The sequence below is a fragment of the Pinus tabuliformis genome, chromosome 7 (assembly GCF_031772625.1).
Source record: "Pinus tabuliformis cultivar Carrire ecotype Pingquan chromosome 7, CPIR1, whole genome shotgun sequence".
NCBI lineage: Eukaryota > Viridiplantae > Streptophyta > Pinopsida > Pinales > Pinaceae > Pinus > Pinus tabuliformis.
Genome location: NC_142293.1, coordinates 1632837581 through 1632846009, shown reverse-complemented (window position 1 = coordinate 1632846009; position 8429 = coordinate 1632837581). Strand labels below are relative to the sequence as shown.

The window sequence follows — 8429 nt, the reverse complement described above, 5'->3', positions numbered from 1 at the left end:
AATCAATGTACATTGTTCCTTCCATCGCTGATTACACTAAGAGCTATTAAAGTGTTACCTGGCAAATGGTTTGGAAGTTTGAAATAATATCTCTTCTAGTCTAGCTAGAAACCCAAATTTACCTGCAGCTCAGGTCATCAATATGGAAAAAATATCCTTTTTTTTTTTTTTTTGTGAAGTGTCACCATCCTCCTTGACTACAAGTGAAAGACTATGTCTAATTCCATTCTATTAGGAAATTAAGCAGAGTCGAATTGATTCTAAATATGATTCGATCCTAAGTCAAATTCATCAATTTGAGTCGCAATGAGGACTCAAACTCCCAAGTCAAACATGAGTTAGGTTGACTTGACAATTCTAATTCAAATCGACTTATTATGTCCAAAATCCATATTGTTCTGTAGTATGTACCATCATATGTACTTTGAAATGCATTAGAATTGGAAACTTGCATTATATGTTAAATGGGAACCTCAACAACTAAGGATGCACAAGTTCTCGTTGCATCCCTTCGATCTGCATACTCTGCAACTCCTACCAAGTTGAAGATCATCGATCTGTATGTGGTCTACGCAGTTCTCACGGCAGTTGTGCAGGTTGTCTACATGGCAATAGTTGGATCATTTCCTTTCAATGCTTTTCTTTCAGGAGTTCTATCTTGCACGGGGTCAGCTGTGCTTGTAGTTTGTTTGCGGATGCAAGTCAACGAAGAAAACAAGGGATTCAAGGATCTTCCTCCAGAAAGAGCATTTGCAGATTTTTTTTTGTGCAATTTTTCACTTCACTTGGTGATAATGAACTTCCTAGATTAGTGGATAAGGACTTGCAGAATTGGAATGAGAGGGTACCCATCACAAGGCAACAACATTATAGGGGCCTGATTCCTATTTTTCTGTTATTATAGCTACTGTTTTATATTGTTTTATAAAGTTTCTTTGTCAATATGATCTAATAATTATGCATACATGAAAATTATTTATGTAGGGTCTGCGTGTCACTCATTTTCTTTTCCCAATTTTCTCAAGCTGCAACATGATACACTGGCGTTTATGCAGGTTGATAACCTAGCTGTAATTCTACCTCGATACAGTGATATTATAAGATTTATAACCTAGATCAATTTAGTGTGGAATTGTCATTTTGTTCTTGATACATGTTTACATGTCTGTTGTTAATTTTTCTAACAGTTTCCGTTTTACTGCTTCTTTGTAACTGCAGGTTCTTTCCAAGCCTCTGATCAAGTGGTTTAGTGTTTCTGTGCATTCAGAGGTATCAAGTGACATGAGCCACCAAATGCTGATGCTAGAAAAGATTTGGCACCAAATCCTGACTCTCTACAGAATTGCTACCCACTGATATCATTTGATTCAAGTCTTTTAAACCAACAATCACCTTTGCTAGTTTCAGCTAATGTGAATGGGTGCCCAATATTTCTGCTTGCAGAAATTGGGGCTTATGTGATAACCAGAAGAAATATGGATACTGTTAATTTATGTGGTTCCTCTGACCTTAGTGAGGCTCCACGATTTCCTCTTGTAGCGATACAAATTAACATGATGACATCAAGACAGTTATATCAATGCAATAATTTAGATTTTCCCAATGTCAAATTTAGCTCTTCAAGCAACCAAAATCAAAATTCTGTAGCAATTTCAAGCATTTCATACATGGATAGTGAATATTCAACTTCAACTCAGTGAAAATGGATGAAAGATGAGAAGAACAAAATATTTGTCCCCTATAGAAAGAACCGTGTAGTGCTAATCACCGGTTGAAAGGGTTGGAAGGAGATATTTAAATATAGTTATAAGTCTTTTGACAATTTTTTTTTTTTTTGTTACCAGATTTCAACCACTTTTAATTCTCTGTACAATTCCTCCACCTCCACCTCGATGAAAAACATGAATGCTGATTACAAATGAAAACATAAATGCTGATTACAGATGAAAAGAAAATTTGTATTTATCATTATGATAAAGAGAAATTTTTTAAGAATGGAGACATGTCCCCCCTTTGAGGAGAACTTTTGGGGCTAAGGATGCATTATTTAAATTTTTAACATTGTCACAGATTTAGAGGCATGTTTCACCTTTGAGAGGGGCTTTTGGATGAGAACATTTTGTTCGAGGCATTTACACAGTATTTGGAGGAAAGATCTTTTCATGAGGAGAGGCCATGTGGCATTGTTTACCCTCAAATAAATAATAAATACAAGATTCAAAAGGACCTCAATGAGATAGAAAGATGGCCAGTGGCAATATATACCCAATTTAGTCATTCAAAAGGAAAAAAAAATGAGTGCTACATTCAAGGACAATTATAGGACCTTCTAAAAACAGAAATATTATTTATAAATTAGCTTTTGATTTAAAAGATATAAAATCGAGGGGAGTTTCATTTGCTAGAGGCATGGTTGGAGTTGTGGAGATCCCCTCCACACTTAGTTGAAGATTTGTTGGGAGGAGGATGTCAAGGGGCATTTGATGTAAAGTTCTTCATATTTTTTTTTTGTTTCATTGGGTTGATTTGATGGCTGGAAATTACTAATACAAATCCGCTGGAATAATCTTTGTAGAAGAGCATCATTGCTCCGATAAGGGGATGTTAGGGTTGAATGCAACCCTCCTTTCGTCTTTTTGTAATTATTCGATTTATTTGAAGAATATCCGTTGTCTTAATGTCTCAGTTAGGGATGGTTCACTCTATTTTTAGGGTTACCCTAGCTAGGGTTCAAGTTAAGTGCAACACCCTTAAGTTCTCTTGATCTGGGGTGAAATTATACTTGAAGACAGATGCATTGTTGGTTGATCATTCTATAAAGAGAGCTTCCTACTTGTGTCTACTTCATTTATGATTTCATTTGTGCTTGTCCCTCCTAATAATTCATGGTTACACATTATTACGTGGCTGACTTTTGTACTTGTTGTGAGGAGTATCTTTGGAATAGTGCTCCTTTAATCTTTGGCATGTTAAAGTAAATCCATATGGTTAGTTTGAGCATGTCTGTAACAGCCTCACTATGCCTCCTTCCACACTGTTCAATCCCTATTGTTTTTTTTTTCTTGACTCCATCAATCCACCATCCCATTTAATTTTAAAGCATATCTTATCTTTCACATTCTTTTCTAGGGAATGCCCCCTTGAACAAGAGGAGAGCCAGACTAAAGTGAGAGGAAGAGTTGTTGCAGTGACAATGAGCAACCTTCCTACTTGCTTATAGGGTTGCACTCTTTTTTTTTTTTTTTGGGACTTTAAATATATTTAAGCGTGGATCTGGGAAGTCACACATAGAACTAGCAATATCTTTGTTTGCAGGCAAATTTGGGACAAACCTCATGCAATGACATGTAATGGAAAGTTTGATGTCCATCCATGTATGCAAGCAACATGGGTTTTAGTTTTGCATCTTTGGTGCACATTATAGTTGGAAGAAGTGCCCGTCCATTTGATCATAGATCTCTCCAATTGTTGCAACAAGACTGGGGAGAGCAACTTATCTCTGGCTTTCTGTTTATTGGTCTCTCATTCATTCAAGTGTTGAAGAGTAAAATAACAGCAAACTCAATTTTGCCAAAAGGATCCATGAACTAAATAACGTCCCTGGAAATGGGCTCTAATAAAAGTACCTTTCCACAATCAATCTGCACCTTGCAGTTGTAGCAGACAGTATTCATACAATTCAGACACTAATTACACATTAAATTGATCTCAACAGTGATGGATGTCAGTGGGAATAATTAATAGTCCTGTCTCTGCAGCACCACTTTAACCAGTAAACTAACAGTGAAACAATGAACTAACACTTGCTAGAAAGTTCCAAGTCCTGACTAATTCTTTTCAAGTATGATTTGTTGCAAGAACCTGGTAACTGAAGGTAATTGCAGATGTCTTTCACCATTTCATTTTCAAGTTATTAACTGTAATTTGTAACAAAGGCATTCACGAATCACGATAAATTGAACTAAAATAACTACAACAAATTTTTCTTCGAAGCAGATTATTTAACATGAACCATCTCTGATCAAATATATTAAATTGGCGTTCTTGGAAATAATTCAATAAGTAATTCAATATTGCATTCACAAATCTAGCTAGATTATATGGCAAGTAACATAATGAACACTATAAATTTTGTGTGGCAAGAGAGATCTGCTAGGGTGTTCAAAGATTTGCATGAAGAAAGACTTTCTGGGATTCATAAGTTTTCAATTTCAGATTCCATAAGGACACAATCTTCAGCTCATCTGATCGGTCATCTAGATCTCATATATGTGCCCTATTTCAAAGAGATGTACATGCCCAAGTACTGAGGATGAACACTCAATTTTGTGTGGTAAAAGAGATATGCCAATGGGCTTATATCCTGCAGCCCAGAAATTTAATAGGTCAATGGCCAAGAATAAGCCTTAGCAGCCCGCCATGCCATAGGCCTGATGGAAGGAATAGCTTCCACAGTGGAAACCCAATTGGGTTCCCAGCTAAATCCAAGCTACACCCCTGCAGATGTGAGATCATTCAAAAATGCAGATGACAGTGGGGAAGGCTCTGTCAATATCAAATCCGGCAAAGAAGGTTCTAAGGTGCAAAACGTAACCCAATCTGGAAATTTTATGTCATGATTAGATTTCTCCAGTTTTCAATAGTTATGCTGTAATATTCAGGAATGGTAGAAATCCATAATTGCACTGAGCGAAGTTAAATGTTCTTACAACCCGGAGGGAAGGGATGGAAATTCATCGTTGATTGGTATTATTTGCATAAAATGAAATAGAAATATATTTGATGATGTATATGTTAAAACAGAAATTTACTTGAATGGAAAGAAAAAGAGAAAAAAAAATCAACCTTAAAAAAAACACTAGTATACTAGTAGATCCATCTTTATGTAAGTTAAGATCGATCTATGTTATTAACTTAGAATTAACGCCTGCCTATCTAAGCCTTTGGTATGAAATGCAATCAGACGTCGCAAAACTAAGAGTAAGGGTGCATATTTCAGGTTTTAATATTTGATAGGTCTTCCATATATGTGAGCATACTATGGTTCCTTATCAACCTTGAAGTGCATATTACACCTATGTTTGAATGGGTTTGTTTAATGTTTATATTCAATGTACCCATATTAAACTTGGGTTTGAATGAGTTTGTTTAGTTTTTATATTCAATGCACCCATTGCACTGTCTATACTGTCTATATTTAATTGTTTGCAAGATGGGCACAAGAAGAGTTAATATACAGAGTGCGTAACTAAGTGGACAAATTCAACTCTTTGCTGAGAGATAGCCCTCTCTAAATTCAGGAAGAGTTTTATTGGAAGTTATGATTTCGGGTGATTGAATCTTATCCCTACTTTTGACCCATATTAGAATGACCCAGATCACCCAGATTTGAAGAAAAGAGAGTGAATCAAGGTTGACCTTTGCCTGGACGGGAAAAAAAAATTAAACTCACTTATTTACTTACTCCATATAATACACCTCATTTCTCTGAATGCAAGTAGAGTTAATTACTTACATGGCACATGAAATGTATGAAGAGTTAATGTTGTATCCCCATCCCACCAAGGCTGTAGAATACACCTGCCTTCTGTCGGTGCAATAACTTTGGCACACTGAACAGCAATGGATCTAGAATAACACTCTTGAGTAAATGTGCACTCAATTAGGATTCTCACTGAGATTAAGCTTTATTTATCTAAGGCATGGTAGCTATATATTACTGTAATTCTTTTGGTTCAATTGGGAAGATTGCAAGCTTCTTCATCTGTATGCAGTAGCTGCTCCCGTAACGGTAATAACTTGTTAGTCATTTAATGCTTGTTTACGCTCTATATATAATATTAGAGACCCACCACTTCTTAATTTCCTGTCAAACCATTGGGGTACAAATGGCAAGCTCCTACACATATTCCAGTGTTATATTCCTCTTGGCATCTACCTTATACTGAATCATCATCACCTAATCCCACACTATTGGCATACCTTTTGAACGAATGCATATTTTAGAGTTTGGGGTTATTTAATTTGTGGTTATGTATTTTATGTTAGGCATGATAGTTTGTGGTTACCCATCTTCGCATGGGATTGTTAGGCTAGTGAGTTACAGGTCCGAGTCTTGCTTTATTAGAGTGTTGGAGTTGCTACGTAGTTTGGTTTCCCTCTCCTTGCCCAGTATTCTTGCTTTTTGGTAAAATTTTCTGGTTTTTTTTCAGCGAGCTATGAACCCAGACGCTCATGACTTTCACCAATTCACCCTATCCATGTGGATAGGGAGGTGTGTATTGTCATTCACTGATGATAATGGAGTTTGATTTCTTCTTATTAGTCACTTTGAGGATGAGCAACTGCTTCTTAGTCACTTGCGGATGAGAATCTGCTTCTTTTTGGAATTATTTGATCCTTTTGGTTGAACGTTTCAATATGTTGTGGCAATGAAGAGTGCATAGCAGACAAGTCGGTTGAACCTACGACCTGGGGCTACAGTGCACACCCCTTACCAACTCAGCTACCCAATGTCACTTGCCGTGATTGCCACATCGTGTACAGGTTGAACAGGGAACATATGTAACAGTGCTTCCTGAATCCACAATTAGAGCAAATTCTTGTGGCGGCTTTCCAATCCAGAGCCTTGTAGTATAGCAGCTGTACCGATTGCCTGGTGCATTAACGCTGGCATTAAGTTTCCACCAAATTACGCTCTAAAGATTTCAAATTTCCAGGTATTTGTGGCCAAGTTTTAAGCACTCAGCGGTGGTAAAATAAAATCACAGAAGAGGGAAGCTCAGCTTATTGTTGACCGCCTCTGCTAGACTTTGTTGGTCCCTCTATGAACTGCACATGCCCAGATTTATCTTGCAGAGAGTCTAATCCGTATGTTGTTCTCAGATAATTGGCTAGCGCAAAAAAAAATCAATTATAAAACACAGAAGCTCCTCAGACTAGCCATCAGATTGGGGGAGGAAAGGGCAGATTCAAACTAAATGCGAATGGAATATGGGATCCTGGCAGAAGTAAAGGCCAGTAGTCATGGGTGGGGATTCGCATCAAATGACAAAGAGACTTGTGGAAAGTATAAATTGTGGGTTTAGTGGGCTTTGGGTCCAGATTTTGAACCAAAGCTCTGATACCATGTGTAAGAACCCGAATCCTATTATTAGAGCTTTTATTTCGTTATACACTAACATATCTATTTTCCTGTTACTTTATAAATAACAAAAGGAGCTTGCTGACCTTTTCACATAGCTTTAAACATTTAACATTTAATCATTTTATCATAAGCAACATAAATTAAGGTGAGCATTCTATTGATATCAACTTAACAAGAGTAGTACATCAAAAAAATACCTGTTCCGGCGGTTGATGACGATACCTTTGTCTGATAGCTCTAGCTGAATGCTCCTTCTGGCCGACCCAACCGGATTTACCTCCCAGCCAACTAGGAAACAAATTCCTAGCCCAGGAAACCTCCACAGGTTCCCTCGCCCTCCGTGCCCAAGTCCAACCAGATATAGTGTGTCCTCAAGAAGAATGTGCAAAACTAGATAATGATATTTCCTCCTCTCAAACCCAAGAAACCTCCACAGGTTTCCAAGGTCTCCCAAAATCAAAACAAGGCCAAACAATCACAACCAACCCCCACAATCCTAAGCAAGACTCCCCCTCCCCCTCTTCTTCCTTCCTCCTTCCCTTTTATACCCTCTTTCCTCAACCACCTCTCATTAATGTCATTAACTCTCACCCATCCTTGGTTGACTTCTCTTCCAAGCTAGAGTACATTTGGAATTGTGATATGAATTTAAAATTGAGAATTTAATGGGGAAGTACATTTGGGAATGTGAAGTGTAATTACATGGGGAGGACCATGTCTCCTCCTTAGTAAATGTGAAGGTACATTGGGGAATGTGAAATGAATAAATATATATTGATGATAAGATGGAGAGGACTTTGTCTTCTCCTTATTAAATGTGAGGGTACATTGAGGAATGTGAAATGAATAAATATATATATTGATGATAAGATGGAGAGGACTTTGTCTTCTCCTTATTAAATGTGAGGGTACATTGAGGTGTGTGAATGAATAAATATATTTTGAATTAATGGAAGGAGACCATATCCTACACAATATTCAAATTGAGAAGGTAAGTGGGGAATTTGAATAATGGAAATCATAAATTTATTTTAGACCAATATTTCTCAATATTTTCAGATAATGTAAATATTAACACAATTTGTAGGATAAGATTTAAGTGGGGCATTACAATTAAAAAGTCACATCTTTCTTCAACAATTTCTCCGTCGATGCAGTTATCTATGCATACCCCTTTATAAACGTCTTGTATGAAGATCTTTATTATTATAGATCTTCAATACATATACTTCTTCGACCTGTGCACCCAGGTGCAGGTGGTCTATGCACTCTACTACAGACT

General features: G+C 37.0%; 1 pseudogene; it reads left to right on the top strand.

The window, feature by feature from the left end:
* Positions 1–464: 464 nt before the first annotated feature.
* On the top strand, positions 465–812 carry LOC149254510 (dolichyl-diphosphooligosaccharide--protein glycosyltransferase subunit DAD1 pseudogene; annotated as a pseudogene).
* The last annotated feature ends 7617 nt before the right edge of the window (positions 813–8429 follow it).